This window comes from Corapipo altera, unplaced genomic scaffold (assembly GCF_003945725.1).
Source record: "Corapipo altera isolate COAL_440 unplaced genomic scaffold, ASM394572v1 171, whole genome shotgun sequence".
NCBI lineage: Eukaryota > Metazoa > Chordata > Aves > Passeriformes > Pipridae > Corapipo > Corapipo altera.
Window position 1 is genome coordinate 1,454,610 of NW_020884972.1, and position 16,639 is coordinate 1,471,248.

The 16,639-nt window shown below is 43.3% G+C and overlaps 1 long non-coding RNA gene across 1 annotated transcript; it reads right to left on the reverse strand.

Moving 5' to 3' along the window:
* Nucleotides 1-214: 214 nt before the first annotated feature.
* Nucleotides 215-11,230, reverse strand: LOC113957578. Its single transcript, XR_003531218.1, has 3 exons — nucleotides 11,051-11,230; nucleotides 10,474-10,560; nucleotides 215-368 (listed from the first exon to the last, which is right to left on the reverse strand). It is a non-coding gene; the product is annotated as an uncharacterized LOC113957578 (long non-coding RNA).
* Nucleotides 11,231-16,639: the final 5,409 nt, after the last annotated feature.

Genomic DNA, 16,639 nt, shown 5'->3' on the forward strand with positions numbered 1-16,639 from the left:
TATCCCAGCTGGAGTTAGAAAATCCAGTGCTAGTTAAGAATCTGAAAGCCTTCTCTGTAAATTTGTAACAGGCACTGAACCACATTCAAACCACAATTTTGTTGAAAATTACAATTATTGTGATTCTTGGAAATTATTGTGATTCTTTCATCAAGGGGGGAAAAACCCAGGAAATCCCCCTTTACTGCTGCAAGTTTCAAATGTTACACTTCATTTTCAAACTGGAGAAGCCACGTGCTTTCCCTCCTCTTTGTTTTTTGGTTTTTTTTACCAGGTGAAAACCTCAATTCCACTTCTCCTTTTTCTTGTGCTGCCCTGGAGAGAGGAAACATCTGAACTGAGCTGGTCCTTTGAGTCTCTGGAAAAACCTTGTCAGAGGAAGGAGAGCAAACAAATCTTCATCAGAGGGTATTAACAAGCATCAATAATATTTAATATCCCAGCTAAACCTGCTGCCATAAAGTGACTGCTACAGGTGGACCTACATATCTTAGTATTTTCCTCTCTTTTTGCCTATTCAGAACAGAATTCCTTAGCTAATAAGTTACTTCTTGCAGCAGTGAAGGAGCTTATTTGAATGTAATTCTACATTCTCAGACCTAAAATAAACAGCTCTACCTTATAAAAATTCCTGCAACCCTGTGACTAAAATACAACAATAACACTGAATTATTGGACAAATGTATCTTTGTTGCCAGACAAAGAGTTAAAAGCCTGGATTTGGCTGTTCTGTGTGGATTCCATGCCCTTCCTGAATAGGATTATCTGGGATTGCCCACACTGGGAATTATTCTGTGTAAATACCCCAAGTGCATTTGCTACCTCGTGGTTGTATTTGACATCTGCACATTCCCCCCACCCAGCCTGGATAAATCTGCCTTTGTACTTCAGGAATTTCCAGCTCAAACCATTCTGAGGTTATAAAATGTCAGCTATCATGTCAATCCGTTGTTCACTTTTATTTTTAAAAACAGAGTTGAAAAAAACCAACAACAACAACAACAAAAGTAACAAAATACATTCAACATTTTATTTTTTTTTCTTAGATTATGTAAGAACCAAAAAATTTGGAAGCTACACCAAGTTTTGGCAGGAAGTTTTCACTTCTCTCTAAGGTGGGTTATTTTATTGCAGATCTTCTTGTCTTACAGCAGATCTTTCATTAAATGCAATAACATTTCTCATACCCTGAAAGATTTCCTGTAAATTTTGGAGACGTGGGGGAAAAGAAAGCAAAAAAGGGGTCCCAAGACAGAAGAATTCTCAGTCTGTGCTGCAGGAGTTACTGCAAGGGCTGCACAGAGAAAAACTGCTCCTCAGAGATGCTGAACAACAGGATTATGGTAGAAAATAAAATGAACCAAGGACTCTTACTGATCAAACCATTCATTGGAGTGGAAGCATTAGGAGATTACTTTCAGTTTCTGGAAATTACTGCCAATAAACAAATATCCAAACTGTGACTCCGGAGCCGTCACGAAGCTGTTCACACTTTTTTTTTATGCATCAAGGCAAGAGAGGGAAATAAATTTTTTAGAAAAAGGATAAAAAAGGGTTGAAATATTACCCCCTGGTCCTTGAAGAAATTTCGAGCCACAGGACACTCTGGCTGCCATGAATAAAGGAGGAGACAAGGTCTAAAACAAGGTTCCAAAACCAGGAGGAAGAGAAAGTGGGAAAGCAGAGATTTATAAGTTTCATCCCAATAGCAAGAGGGCCCCTGTTTGCCAAGGTTAGCTGACACAAGCACAAAAATGTAATAGCTGTAAATTTGTCTCCAACAAGATCTATTGGCACTTGGAGATGATGAAAACTGTTTTATCATCTGACTTTTAAAATATATACACAGAGCAGGACGTGCTATTAACTGAGAAAATAATACTGGTTCTGAAATGGGAAGAGGATGCACAAACCTGGTGTGGATTAAACAGAAATAAAATGACTGTGTGGTACCCAGTTCCTAAAGAACTTTTACAAGGTATGCATGAAGAATTCAGACCATCCTATTCATGTAAATAATCCCACATAAATCAACATTAAAAAGAAAAGGCAAGTTACTTCACCAAACCTGAATTCTACTGAAAGCACAAACCCACTGTATGAACAAAGAAATTCCTACTGAAATCTCTCTTCTCAGGGCAAAATGTGGCATGAAAGAGGATGGCAGACAAGCTTCCATCAATTCAAATAATTTCTTTAATTGAGCAGAATTATTATTCTTTAACTCAGGAGTTCAACTTGATGATCCTTGTGGATCTCTTCCAACTGAGGATATTCTACGATTCTGATTAAATAAATGCAAGCAAGTCATAGTTTTGAAGAGCTAAAAGCTTCTTGTAGAGGTTTGTTCAAGCAGCATTAGATGAGTCTCACTCTATGCATGACCACATCCTATTTACTTGATATTTTAAAGCCCCTTAAGAGGACACTGCTCTTTTTCTAGTTCTGAAAGTGGTCCCTGCAAGAATAACTTTTAATGTAGAGTGCTGCAAAAAATCCTGAAAGTGAGAAATTGCTCTCATTTATTATAGGTTACCATGAGGTTTCGAATGGGGAGCAAAATAATCCCATCCTAAGGTTTGAAAAAGCTGGATTTGGAAGCAGTGGCCCCACCTGGAGAAGGTGATATCCCAGAGAAGTGACGAACTTGAATATTGCTCCAAGAATTTAAAAACTGCAAATCACCCTCCTAGAACCCTGCTAGAAAAGAAACAGTCTTAAAAACTTTATTTCTCTAGTGTGAAAAAAGCAGATCAACCTCAGCTTGAGAATTTACCCAGACTGTGAACCAGAGGCCACGTTCTCAGTGCCAGCAGTGATCAGCCCAGGAACAAATGACAGCAAGGGTTTCTTTGAAACATTCCTGACCAAATAATCCTTTAAATAAAGCTGGAAAAGTTGGTTTTATAACCATGTTGGAAATACAAATGCAGACATGAGTGGCACCCTGGGACTTCTGCAGTGAAAATCTCAGCATAGAGGGAATATAAAACAAGGACAAGTTTTATTAATGCACCTCCCTAACCTCAAAAAACCCCAACAACAACCCATAGCTTTCACTATAATCACTGTCCTGTGCACAAGCAATGGTTTCAGAACCTCTGTGTGTGTTAGAGGAGCTGAGGTGAGGTAGCACCTCCCAAATCCATGTGGAGCTGGGGAGCAGTGCTGTGTCCTTTGGCACATGAATTGTGGGAAGAGGCACTGCAGGAACAGGTTCCCCTGCTATATTTCTCCCAATATCTCCATCTCAGGACAAATCTATAAATGCCACTGAATCTGTGCTCTCTCTGCCTCAGCTCTGAACCATTTCCTCTGGATTGCTCTCCACAGAATCTGTGCTGGGAACTCGGTGCTCTTCACGTGGGCCACGGCAAACTAAGAGGAGTTCTAAAAACCAGACCATTGACAGAGCACTGGGTGCCTTCAGTCCATAAGAACTGCCTTCAATCCAGAAGAATTGCCTTCAATCCATAAGAACTTCCTTCAATCCATAAGAATTGCCTTCAGTCCATAAGAATTGCCTTCAATCCCACAAGAGCCCTCTCCTCTCTGCCTCCTCCTCTCTATATCCAGTTTTATATATAAACTGCAATGAATTATTGGAGATGTGCTGGAGGCACAGCAGAGCTCCCCTGCCCATTAAAAGGGACACAGCAACACAGCCTACGGGAGGAGTGAGCAGAGGTCAGAGGTATTTGGAGAACTGAAACGTTGTCCCAAGGGCAGCTTCCCTGAAAATGGCATTATTTTGTTACCAATACACCTACTACTGACACAGAAGTAAAGGAGAATGGTGTGGGAACAAGGAAGCCTGAGGGAGGAGGTTTTCTCTCCTTTTGGGATCGCCCCAGATCAGACCCCAAGGGCAGCACTTGGCTCTGCACGAGCTCAGAGCATGATCCTGACACATCCCTGGGACAGGGGCAGCTCCTTCACTGAGGACACACGGAAAAAGCAGCTGGATTTTCCCAGCAGCTTTAGCGTGGGCAATTCTACACAGAATGAGGTCTCTCAATAGCAGAGGGAAGGGCTTGAACACCCAAATTACAGGAGAGACCAAGACTCGGAACTAAATCCCGATGAGCAGCGAGCAGGAATCTGACCCAACACAAGGGCTGCCAACCACCTCCCTTGTCAGGGTTTCCATGGCACATTCCAGCTCACCAAGGACCATCCAGGAAATCCCAGCCCTCTCTCCAGAAAGGAAGCTTTAATCCTGACTCCTTGGCATTTAGAAAGTTCTTCCTCACACTCCCTGTCCGCCCCCTCCCCCAGGACTGTTGTGCTCTGGATAAATCCTTGAGCCTTACCTTGGTCAAGGACCCACATGGGACATTTTTAATATTCCTCTAAATATTTAATATTTCTCCAAATATTCCCTGTTTAAGGAAGGTCTAATCTCAGCTTTGAGCTTGGATTCACTGTCCAGTCTAGGACACATCACTTAAATTCTCTGTCTCAATTCCAGTGAGGGGATGAGGGTGACAACACTGATCACTGCCTAAAGCTCAGTCCCAAGTCTTATTGTCACTTTAAACATCCAGCACTTGGGGAATTAAATGAGCCCTGGGTAGAGACAAACCACCAAGTGCTTTGTTGCCCTACAAAACATTCACCAAATGAAATGATTTCTCTGCTAAGTCAGGATAAAACTACAAAATCTCAATTTTCCTCTAAGTTTAGTTAAATAAAAGAAGGAGAAATTTCACCCAGGTTACTTATTCATTGGGTTATAGAATTGGTTTAAAAAAGGAAAGAAAGAAATAGGCCCTTCACAGGCAGATTCATCCCACTCTAATGCAGGTCAGATAAATTGCTTTGTATCTTAGAATAAAAGGAGCCATAAGAACACTCAAAGAACAGGACCTTAAACTTGCCTACTCATATTGACAGAGATTAATTTCATTCTAACTGGAAATCCATACAAACTTTATTTTGAATGAACCTTTGATCGTCAATTAATTTTTTCCAAGTCCTTAATTTCACTTTGAGATATCAGTATTCCCCCAGAACAATTCCTGACCAGCTTTAATGATGAAGCCTAAATTGCAGATCTGTTTTCTTTTCAGTCATGTTTCTTCTACAGTATAAAACAAATTTCCAATTTCAAACAGATCCTGTTGGAGGCAGCATCTCAAAACCACAGTGGGCTCAAGCTATGGCAAAAATCAAAGAAAAAGCCACAAAACCAACAAATATCTCACATTTATCTGCCCATTCTGGTGTGCAGCTTAACATGTTCTACTGGCAGAGCATTTTTACCCTAATGAATAATTTGGGGCATTAAAACAAATCCCACAATCAGCTCAGAAGTTCTGTGTGACCCTGTATTTCCTCCTTTAAAAGGAGCTGGAATTGCTGCTAAACAGCCTTTTAGCCCTGGATTTTAGTAAAAATTTAATGACTAAACAAACACAAGTAAAAATTAGTTATATGCTTATAACTCAGTACTGAAGAAACCCCACATTAATGCCACTTCAAATTAATAACTGGCAAAAATGCTAAAAGGAAGGAATTTGCTTGAAATATTTGCTTCAAAGCAAACAGTGGAGTTAATTAATCATCACAGAATTATAACTGGATCCAAAGCTTCTGCCATGTTTTCATTGTTCCCAGGCCTTGGGAAAAGCTGCTTTTTCTTCCCTTAATGCCACTCTGGGGTCACTGATTCGAGCTCAGCTCTGCTCGTGGGGCAAAGGCAAGTGCTGGGCTCTCAAATTAAAACCCTCCTGAGGTTTGTCCTCCCACTTTTCATCCTCTTCATGCTTCAGGCTCATTTCTAAACAAGTCCCAGTGGCAGAGGTCACCCAGTTTGGGCACTACTTGGGGGGAGAATGGGCAGGGAATCCCATCCCACTTGTCACTTTTCCATTAGATACCACTGAAAAAACTCTGCTCTCACGAGGGGACCCTTGGCTGGATTCTGCTTTGGAATTGGAGTCCCTCTCCTGTGGGCAAACCCTTCAGCTCAGCTGAGATTCCCAGTGCCAGGAAAACTGCATTTCAAGCACAGGGGGCTCTTGCTGGTGGGAAATAAAGGAAGACACCTCAGGGCTGACCAGCTCCCTTCATTTAACAGATGCTGGTTTTTGGAAGGATTTTGCCCTTTCCAGACCCGTGGGACACATGGAACAGGGACATCAGCAGGTCCTGACACTTTATTTTCTTGTCTCAGGAGTATTGTACAGCAGAGCAAAGCTGTACACAACCCCAGCTGAGACACATCCAGCCAGGAGCCTCCTCCTCTCCAAACACAGTGAGGGGGTTGAGGTGGGTGTTGGAGGCACCAAAGCACGAGTAGTTACACAGGCTCTGGCACTTTGCATCTCCAAACTCCTGCTGGAGCACTCTGAATACTTCAAGGAGTTTTAGAGCTGTCTTTCTTGATTTCCCTCCACTCACTGTCCCTCCTTCAGCACACAGAAAACATCTCTGCTACAGGCAAAGGTGTCCAAAACCACTAGTAAAATCATGCCCTGATGCCACCAAGCTTTGCAGGTACCAGCCAGACAGTGAAAATGAAGCTTTTGGCCCAGGACAGGTAAATAAGTCCTAAAAAATCCAGCATACAAATAGGGCTGAGGAGGAATAACATCCAGAAGTGACACTTGCAAAGGCTGATGTTTTAATTGCAAGTGGCACAGGGACATAAAAAGAGGCAGAAATAAAAGTCCTACAAGATTATAATGCCCTTTATCAGGTATTGCTCTAGGACTGAGCTAAAGCATGCATTGGTAGCAGCCTTTACTCCACAGTAATTTCCTGCATCAATAGTCTGAAGCAACTCTGTGCTGGACACCTTTCACTGAACAGAAAGTGAAATCAGTGGGTAAAACCAGTGTGTACATCACCCAAATCAACATGGTCACTGCCCAGAGTAGCATAGCCCATATTAAAGAGCAAGGCTACACCTAAAAACTGTAGACAAGCCCTCTAAAGCAAAGTGTGTCCTAAGATGTGTTTGGTGGGCAGGTCAGCTCTGAATTCATATGCTGCCAACACCAGGTGAACGACCCCAACACTGGCTCCAATACAGTAAATTTTGTCTCTAATATAGTAAATTACTGGCATATATAAAAGACCCAAAAGACCCCAAGGCATGTGGACAGAAACTGTTGTTGCCCCAAGCTGCCAGTCCGTGAGCTGGAGAGGAAAGTGGAGGGATAAACTGAGCGAGGCCACACAGGGCAGGGGGGCAGAGGATGGAAAATAAAGGTGGAGACCCTCAGTGGGGGGGTGTCAGTTTGGGGGCTGAGATCAGGGGCTGGCAGAGCCTGATTTACTTCAACTGAACAAGGTGTCTTGGCCCCTGAGGCCCCACCATAAATACAGCCCAGCTTCTCTCAGCCAGAATCTCCAAAGCAGTCGTATAAATTGTGCCTCCTCGTAGAGAGGTGTTTTCAAAGGGAGAAACAAATAAAATAAATATTTGAAGACTTCTCTCAGTTGCAGGTACATTTCCACGTTTTACTTCCATGGAAAAATGCTGCCAGGCTCCTACCCCCAGCTCTGCCCAAAGCAAACCTCTTCATTTCAGGTGGTTACTTCCACACGGACAAGGTGATTGCAAACTCCTGGGAGAGAGTTACCTCCTCCCCTGCCAGATTGAGAGGACAAGCTTCTTAAAAAGGAAAAAAAAGAATAATTTTTTAAGGATCTTTAAAGAAAGACTTAACACTCAGGACTCATTCCATCAGCAGCTTTCCCGTGTTGCAGTTGTTATAAACATCTTCCCTGCAACAGTCTGAGTAACAACAGACAGACAGTGAGATAATTCCTCAGTGCTTTGGAGCTCCACCAGCACTGAACAAACAAAAGATGATTGCAAACTTTGAATCACCTCCCCAGGCCTCTTTTATCTACTTCTCACCTATTACAACAGCTTTAAAGAGAAGCATATGAATGACACCAGCATGTGGATTAATGAACGCTGGAAAATATTCTTAGAGTGCGGTGCAGAGGCTGAGAACATCAGCAGGATATTAAACAGGAAGAAAAAGTGGTTTTGCAAAGTATGCCTGTGATAAACTCTAGGAAAGAGGAAAATACAGTTTGGTATGGATGTAAGATGACATCTTTTATTTCCTGGAAAAGCACTGGGGGTGTACTGGGGATGGAAAGCCACATCCCTGACAAAGCAGCTGATCCTACTCCCAGGAGAAGCAGTTTCCCTGTGTCCCATTCCGTGCCTGGCTCCAGCAAACTGGCCAGGCTCTGTAAACCTGGGTCAGAAGGCTGAGCAACGACCCACTGTACCCTCCCAGGGCACACACAGCCCCCAGGACAGGGAATATTTCAGCTAAACCCTGATCCCACAGCCCGGGGTTCACACACCACCTTGCCCACACTGTTTTCTCCAAAGGGAAAAGCCCTTCTTGTTCTGAGGAGAATCAGTGATTTATGGCTTTTATTGACAGCTCTAAACAGGGAGACTCAAAGTGTGAGCTGACCCAGCAGCAGCTTTTAAGCCAGGACTTACTGTTCAGTAGTTCACCAAGAGCCACCCAGGAAGGTTTTAACCCCCTTCACTGCCCATAAGGGACAAACAGCCAACAGTGCCCTGCAACCTCCCACATTCTCTTGGAATTATTCCTCTCCAATTTTTCTTTCTGCTGTTTTATCCCCCTCTGGAAGTCCTGTCCCCTTGGAGGCCCCTAACCCACCTTTCCCTGTGGATACAGGGACCTCTCAACTGCTCTCAGTCAACTTCCATAGTCCAATTTTAAAAACTGCTCAGTTGAGCCATTCACACTTTGTCACTTTAATGTCTCCTTATAAATCAAGCCCTCAATCTCCATCACTTTTGCTGTCCTTCCAGAGCAGTCTGTTCCTCAGTTTCTATTCTCTTTGGCAAGCTGATAAAAGGCAATAGCAAATATTTGCACGTGTCCTGCAGTTTGCAAATTGTAGCAGCAGCTTTGTTGTGTCTTGAGGTGTGTTCTGGTGTTTCCTCTGCCTGTTCACTGCATTCTCATGTTTAAAAACCTCACTAACCTTCCAGGCGGGAAAAGATCACCAGGTAATCAAAATACTGAATACTGAAAAGGTCAACATAATGCTGTACAGAACCTGAGCTACCACAATGTATTAGGTATTAAAATTATTGTATCTTGCACTTCAGAGAAAGAGCAAGGGACAAAAAGAGCAAAGGATGGAGCATTAATCCACTGAGTGTCAAAGACAGCAATGAAAAGGAGAAAGACACGGTCTGGAACACACACTGAATCTTTTCATTCAGTTTTTGTTTGTTTTAATTTTTCCTAAAGAGGGTTTTCCCCCTTTCTTTTCTGAGATGAATATTAAGAATAAAGCAGCTGTCCAAAAAGATCTGAAATAGGGGAGAAATTCTGGCCTGGAATAGAACGAGTTGGAAGACTCTGCTACAAATAAATTGAGATATTTATTCCAGTATTTGTTACTGACAGTGCTCTTTTTGTGATGCTGGTCCTACAGCAAAAGGAGACATGGCAAGAAAGGACCTTTCCCACTGAGGTTTTTAACTGCACCAGCCAGGGCAGTGATGGAGGAGGTTTTGTTATTCATGCTCAGGAAACAAGGGCTATGAATTTGCTGAAATTCCTCCAGAGGGTTTCAACAGCACAGACACAGGAGTTGCATTTGCATTAAACAATGGCTGAATAAATAAATCAGCATTTCCAGCAATTAGTCAGCACTGGGATTGTTGCCTCGTGATGGGTAATGTAACACCATGTCCAGGGGGCAAAAACTGAAATTCTCCATGAAAAGTGTAGCCAAAATTGCTTTACTGTTATTTTTTTTTTTTTAAAGGGAATAAAAGTTGCAACACTTTCAAAGTAAAAAGGAAAGTTGTTTTGCCACTTCAAACTGCTACAAAAGAGTTGAAGTGTGTAAACATCAACCCAGAAAACCTCAAAACATCTCAGGGTTGTGATTCCAGCTTTTTGTTACGTCGTATTTTTGTTCCAGGGAACAGAAAATATTTTTTAGCTGTTGAAACACACGCGAAAAGTCGATTTTTAAGATGTTTACAGAAGAGAATTTATCCACAGCTTTTTTCAACAATGACAAGTTCTAAGTAAAATAAAAAATTAACGGTTTATTCAACAGAACAGATTCTGGCTCATCCATCCTGCTGCAAGGGGCATTTAAGGGCACATTTGTGACACACACGTTTCTCCTCCCAGCCCTGCCCTTTGGTTGAAGTGTTTACAAGGTCAAAAACGCTCTAAATGCAGATTTACGTGTGTTTCTGGGGCTGGCAAGGCAAGTGACAGCTCGGAGGCTGCAAAGGGACCTGCTGGATGGATGGACCGAGTCCCTTGGCCACACATCTGTTACACCCTGGAAGCTCAGCACGGGAAGATGGAGAGGCAGTGGCAGCAAACCAGCACTCCATTCATCAATTAACTTCATTTTTCAGAGCAGCATAATGAATATCCCAGGGAGTGGTTAATGCCAAGCACAGGAAATAGAGTGGAGCAAACTTACACTTGGGAATGAGGGTCTGGAGCAGCTTTCTGCAAAATGCTGCTCCCCTGGCCAACAACACATCCTGCCCAGGAGAATCAGCTGCTTCTGGAAGACAAGAGAGGTCACGATGTCACAGGATGAGTGAAGAACATGCTGCTCTGAATTTTGGCTTCTTAATCATAGAATCATAGAATCATAGAATCATAGAATCATAGAATCAGCTGAGTTGGAAGGGACCTCAGAGATCATCAAGTCCAACCCTGGATCCAACCCCGCCGTGGTTCCCAGCCCATGGCACTGATGCCACATCCAGGCTCACCTTAAAAACCTCCAGGGATGGAGAATCCACCCCTTCCCTGGGCAGCCCATTCCAAGGGCTGAGCACCCTCTCTGCAAAGAAATTCTTCCTAATCTCCAACCTAACCCTCCCCTGGCACAGCTGAAGCCCGAGCCCTCTTGTCTTGCTGATGGTTGCCTGGGAAAAGAGACCAACCCCCAGCTGGCTCCCCCCTCCTGTCAGGGAGTTGCAGAGAGTGAGGAGGTCTCCCCTGAGCCTCCTCTTCTCCAGGCTGAAAATGAGGGTGAGGGGACAAACCCAGGAGCACTCTGTGCTGAGAACTGGCTCTCCCAGGTCCCTTTGGCCATCCCAGGGAAAGGTTTAGCTTTCATTTCAGACAAATCCAAGCAGCAAAACACAAGCTGGAGGTGTCGGCCCAAGTGGTGGTCTGAAATATAAAAGCTAGACATGATTCCAGTATGGAGAAACTGGAATGCTTTATTGAACATGAGAACACAATTTTAAAGTCATTTGGGGCTGGACGTGTTAATGAAGGGGACAACCTGTGTTAATTGGGGAGTTACACAAGTTTTTACTGCAATTTCCAAATAGTTAATTTTTCTTCAAGCAGGATGACATGGGGGATAGAGGGATTGCAGGGGTTTAGACATGGTTTTGACAATCATCTCAAAAAGTTCTTTCTTAATTCTTCTTGGAGCCAAGTTCATATCTCAGGGTTGCACATCAACAGGTCTCAGGACAAGGGTCCGAATTTCTTCGGATCACGAGATCTTTGTCAGCCTTTTTTTCCAAGGTTTGTGATTCAAATTTACCGAGCTTCCTTTTGCTGAGAGCTGGTTTTTGTCCCCTTCAGGCCCAGGCTTGCAGGGTTGGACAGCCCTGTTCATGAGGGTTACACCTGCAGTGGTCACTCCTGCCCTGGAACAGCCCCCGGGGCCATGAGCAGGTTATTCACAGACCCAACTTGATTGGTTTTGATGAGCTGGATATTTATCCACTTCCCTCTCTCTGAGGTGTCACAGCTTGCTTGTAGATGTCCTGTGAGATCCTTGAAAATGCCAGCCCAAGATGATGCTGGGAGACTTCTCCAAACACAGAAACTTTCTCTTTCCACAGTAAGTGAGGAATCATAGGATCGTGGAGGGTTTGGATGGGAAAGGACCTTAAAAAGCCCCTCCAGTCCCACCCCCTGCCATGGGCAGGGACACCTCCCACTAGCCCAGGTTGCTCCAAGCCCTGTCCAACCTGGCCTTGGACACTTCCAGGGATGGGGCAGCCACAGCTTCTCTGGGAATTCCATCCCACCCCCTCACTGCCCTCACAGGGAAGAATTTTTTCCTCAAGTCCAACCTAAACCTACTCTCTTTCAGAACCTAAACCTGCTCTCTTTCAGTTTGAAAACTGAAACCATTTGTGCTGCAACTGAAGAACCCCAGCAGAATTTTGTCCCAAAATCTGACTCCTCTCCACATTTTTCTTCATTAGAATATATTAAAAAAAAAAAAAAAAGACAAAAAGGCAACATTACCATGATTTGTGTTTGCCTTTGATGCTTTGTTTGATTTCAATCACTTTCCCCTTCACTCCTCAGATAATGGCTCATTAATAATTTCTTTTTGGAAATTGCAGTTAAATAAGAGTGGAAACAGACACAGTAAATTTCTAGATAAGTAACTTGAGACGATACCATCAATAAAATCCTGGGAGGCAATAATGTTACCATATTAAATTTACAGCATCTGGTTAAACAATCTTTCCCTTCCTTCACTATTCCAAATGTTGCTTCAGGATATCTTTTTATAGAGGATAATTTGTGCTTTTATGGTGGGACTGTAAACAGGCAGGGAAACTCATATTTTGGTGCATTCCACATGCTGGGTTCCACTTCGTGGAGTCTTTCAATAAAACCTCATGCCCTCTTCCAGCTTCAAAACTGGAACTGCAGGAATTTCCTTTCCATTATTCCCAGGCTTGATGGTGCACAAAGACAGGGATGTGTTAGCAGGACACAGGGAAAAACAGGAGCATGGTATAAAGACCTGAAGAAAAATCCCTCTGAGCCAAAATCTTTAGTTTTAGGGGGGAAACAGCACTGAGAAAAGGATGGTTTATCCTGAAAGGGATTAAATGTGGCCTTAAAACCCAGGGAAGCAAGATGGTGGGTTTAAATAATGCCAGAATCCTGAGCCTTGCTCCATCCCTCCCCTACCTGTCAGAACCTCCTGCCACTGTCACAGTTTTGGGACAAGAGCAGTGATTCACCAGCCAGGCTTAACAGTCTCCTAAACCCAAAGAGCCAGTATTTATGTCCCAGGTATCCAGGATTGTTGATATTGGGGAAAAAATAAAAGGAAATGGAGGATATTGACTCTGGGGTTTATTTTTATTGTTCTCATTGATCCTGGGAATTAGGAAGGGAACTCTGAAAGAGCCTGGATTGCTCTGCCTTCAGGTTCATAGGGTGCTCTGCCCCAGGGGGATGAATCCTACAGGATTTAAAGAAAATTAAATCAAAAAATCCATAATGCAACTTCATTTCATAGTCACTACCAAGGTGTCAGACTTGGCTGATGGGTTGGAAAAAAAAAAAAGCAGCTACTGTTTTTCTTCCAAAATAACTGGGTCTTTCAATAGTTTTAACAGAAGTTGAATGAAATATTTTTGAACAAAAAAAGCCTCCTTTTCAAATTTTTAAAGCCCAAAATTAGGAATGTGCATGTTTAAATGAACATTTTCCCTAACCTGATAGGCAGCAGTTTCATGCTCGGGGGACACATTTCACGTGGTTAATTTGAGAGAGAGCCCAGAGATGTCAGGAGAGAAAAAGGAGGAAAAAAAAACAAACTAATGGGCTATTCATGACTTGGTAATTTGTTGTGGTTGTTGCAAACCTGAAAGAAAAATCTATTTTCTTATTGACAGTTTTCTCTCTCCCAGGAGTGGATATTCTGCTTTATTGCCGGCGGTTTGTCTGTTGTGGGCTCTGCCATTGATTTCTCCGGGTTTGGTAAGAGTGAAACCTATTAATTTGGGGAAAACAGCATGAAATATTGCATTAAAAAATACCATAAAACCAGGCTTTGGGGACAAGGTTGCATTCCTTCAATATTTGTAAGTAGAAAAATTTAGGCAGCTGTCAAAGAGTATCCGAAGATCAGAGAGGATCATCCATATGGTGCCTGGGCAGCTCGGATGGATTTGAGGATCAGGGTCCTGGGAATTTGCATGGCCACATGCAAGAATAACAGGAGTTATGCCATGGTTCTGTCAGCCCTGTTTTGTGCCAGGGAAGAGTAATCCTTGAGTAATTTCTCCAAGGACAGGGTTCCCTGGGTATTCATCAACCCTCGGTTGATTTTTCACACCATTCCAGACTAAAAATATGTATTTATGCTTCAAGCCCACTGAGTGATTTGGGATGAAGCTGGAAGTTCAGTTCCCTCAGCCTTATTTTAGCCTGTCCTGTTCATCTTGGGTGAATTCCACTGGATTTGGTTCCTCAGGCACCCAAAGCAGGTTAAGACATTCCCATTTTCTCTCCTTTTCTCCCCAGTCCTTCCCATCTGGATCTGTGGTGCTCTCACATCCCATGTGCTTCCAGACCTCTCCAACAGCCTCAGCTCGTGCTCCAAAGTGCTTGAAAAGCACAGGAATTGGGGGGGCATGATTTCCCTACAGCTACAGGTGCTTTTTCCATCTGAAATACTGATCTTTTCTTAAAAAGAGTTGAAAAAAAATAATGAAGATTAAGGTAACGAAACCCTGTCTTGGATTTGGCATAAAGACATTTCTGTTTCATTTACTGCCTTTTGTTTGCTCTTCAAAAAATTCAGGGGGTTCAATCCCCTATTGTAAGAATCCCCATTATAAAAATAATTACATAAATGTAAAATTATATAAATTTATAAATTTAGTTAAAATATATAGTGACTTATATTCACATTTATATATTACATAAATACTAGATTTTTAAAATGCAACATTTACATATAATATTAATGACTTATATTATAATATATACTTTTAATATAATATTAATTCTATATAATGTATACTAAAAGATATAATTATATTAATAATAAATATTCATTTATATTTTATATAATTCTATATTAAGTATTAAATTTAACGTTAAATTTTATATAATTTTTGATATAATTTATATTTTAGAAATTTATACAAATTTAAATTTAAATCAGTTATATAAATTCCCATTATAAAAGTGATATTAAGAAGTGAAATTCCCATTATAATATGCTAAAAACTGAGCCCTAAACATTTAAATAACACACTTAAAGAAAGCAGGAAGAGTAAACACATTCTAGTGAAACCCTGATAAAAGAATTCACTTCCCAAAGCATTTTGTTCCCAGATCTGCCCATTTTTCCTGTGTTTTACTCCAGCTAGTGAGCAGTGATAAAAATTCCAGAGGCTCATACCCACATACCTCCCCTGCAAATTAAACCATTAATGAATTGGAGTTGTTTCTTTTCCTCATGACAATTTTAGTACTATTTGACCTGGATATTTCTGGGAGCGCGAGGCTGAATAAATCTCATTTCTGTCATGTCAGCAAAGCCCAACAGGGTAAGAGCAGTTTTGAACAGCAGGTCCAGCAATTCCACTCCTGACAAGCAAAGCAATACATTCCCTGTGGGAAAAGGGAGGCAAAGGAAACCAGACTGACACAGGACCTTTAGGATCACTAAAGGGGAACTAAAGGGGAATAGATGTGACACCAAGCTGGGGGGAGTGTGGATCTGCTGGAGGGCAGGAGGGCTCTGCAGAGGGACCTGGACAGGCTGGATCCATGGGCTGATTCCAAGGGGATGAGGTTCACCAAGGCCAAGGGCCGGGTCCTGCCCTTTGGCCACAACAACCCCCGGCAGCCCCACGGGCTGGGCCAGAGTGGGGGGACAGAAAGGGACCTGGGGGGACTGACTGACAGCAGCTGAACATGAGCCAGGGGGGCCCAGGGGGGCAAGAGGCCACTGGAGCCTGGCCTGGCTCAGGAATAGTGTGGCAGCAGGAGCAGGGCAGGGATTGTGCCCCTGCCCTGGGCACTGGGGAGGCCACCCCTGGAGTGCTGGGCCCAGCTCTGGGCCCTCAGTTTGGGAAGGATGTTGAGGGGCTGGAGCAGGTGCAGAGAAGGTAACGAGGCTGGGGAAGAGTGTGGAGCACAAGTGCTGTGAGGAGCAGCTGAGGGAGCTGGGGGGGCTCAGCCTGGAGAGGAGGAGGCTCAGGGGAGACCTTCTCATTCTCTGCAGCTCCCTGCCAGGAGGGGGGAGCCGGGGGGAGGGTCGGGCTCTGCTGCCAGGAACCAGCAGTAGGACAAGAGGGCACAGCCTGGAGCTGCCCCAGGGCAGGTTTAGGTTGGCCATGGGGAAGAAGTTCTTCCCAGAGAGAGGGATGAGCCCTTGGAATGGGCTGCCCAGGGAGGGGGTGGAGTCCCCGTCCCTGGAGGGGTTTAAGCTGAGCCTGGATGTGGCATCAGTGCCATGGGCTGGGAACCACAGTGGGGTTGGATCAAGGGTTGGACTTGATGATCTTGGAGGTCTTTTCCAACCCAGTTGATTTTATGATAATAATTTGTTTTTAAAATATACTGAACATTGAATCACCAGTATTGGTCCATCATCACATTAAGGCTGTGAGCACAACTAACCACCACCAGCCACGGAGCACAGCACTGCTGCTCCAAATAATGGGAGAAACGACAGAAAACACACAGGCCTGACACCCAAAAAAACAATTGCTGGTTTAATTTCCAACTCAGTTCTGTCCCTCCCTTGAATTTGGCAGCTCAGCTTTACCTATGGAGCTGTATAAATAATAAACACAGGCTGCTTGATCTGCCTTTGCAATCTCCTGCCTCCTAAGAAAAAA